Source organism: Heptranchias perlo, unplaced genomic scaffold (genome assembly GCF_035084215.1).
Source record: "Heptranchias perlo isolate sHepPer1 unplaced genomic scaffold, sHepPer1.hap1 HAP1_SCAFFOLD_52, whole genome shotgun sequence".
Taxonomy (NCBI): Eukaryota; Metazoa; Chordata; class Chondrichthyes; order Hexanchiformes; family Hexanchidae; genus Heptranchias; species Heptranchias perlo.
Genome location: NW_027139537.1, coordinates 6253905 through 6254942, shown reverse-complemented (window position 1 = coordinate 6254942; position 1038 = coordinate 6253905). Strand labels below are relative to the sequence as shown.

General features: G+C 41.5%; 1 non-coding gene across 1 annotated transcript; it reads left to right on the top strand.

Moving 5' to 3' along the window:
* Positions 1–214: 214 nt before the first annotated feature.
* Positions 215–286, top strand: trnag-ucc (transfer RNA glycine (anticodon UCC)). The gene has a single exon. It is a non-coding gene; the product is annotated as a tRNA-Gly (tRNA).
* Positions 287–1038: the final 752 nt, after the last annotated feature.

Genomic DNA, 1038 nt, shown 5'->3' with positions numbered 1-1038 from the left:
TCTCTTCAGTCCGATATCAGGTGAAGAATTACTGGCTGGTGTGGAATTTCCATTGATTGGGGGTTGGCGAAATCTACTGGGCGGAAACAGGAACTGCAACAGAGCGAGAAAGGATCCGTCAGAAACCAGTGAAAATGAAAAACAAAATCCAACAGCCTGCAGTGTCTGTTCAGGATCTGATGTTTGGGAACTATTTTATTGTTGATTATTTTCAGCGATGGTGGTATAGTGGTGAGCATAGCTGCCTTCCAAGCAGTTGACCCGGGTTCGATTCCCGGCTATCGCAATTAAGTGTTCTTATTAGTTTATTTCTATCAGGAACTCTTCAGTTTCCAATTGAATTTGATGCAGTTCAGTTGGATATTGTTTCCAAAACATAATCGGGTGTAATTATAGTAAAATGTTTTCAACCTTCATTTCTTTTCCCTATGGAAGGAAAAGAAGAAAAACATGCTGGAAATACTGAGTTATCAAGGGTCCAATGAGAGTGAGGAAGGGAAATGATATGTTTGCCTTTATTGTAAGGGTGTTGGAATATCAGAGTAAGGAGGTCTTGCTGCAATTGTAGTATGAGGAGATATTGTGTAAAATTGGCCAATATTCGTTGGAGTTTCGAAGAATGAGAGGTGATCGCATTGAAATGTATAAAATTCTTAAACGGCTTGACGGGGTAGATGCTGAGAGTCTGATTCCCCTGCCTGGAAAGTCAAGAATTGGAGCTCATAGTCTCAAGATAAGGGATCGGCCATTTAGGACCGACATAAGGAAACATTTCTTCACTCAAAGGATTGTGAATCTTTGGAATTCTCTACAACCCAGAGGGCTGTGGATGCTCAGTCGTTGAGTTATATTCAAAGCTGAGATCGATAGATTTTTGGACTGCAGGGGAATCAAGGGATATGGGGATCGGGCGGGAAAGTGGAGTTGAGATCGAACATCAGCCATGAACTTATTGAATGGCCGAGCAGGCTCGATGGGCCATATGGCCTATTCTGCTGCTATTTCTTATGTTCTTATGTAAAGAGCTTTATTTCCAAA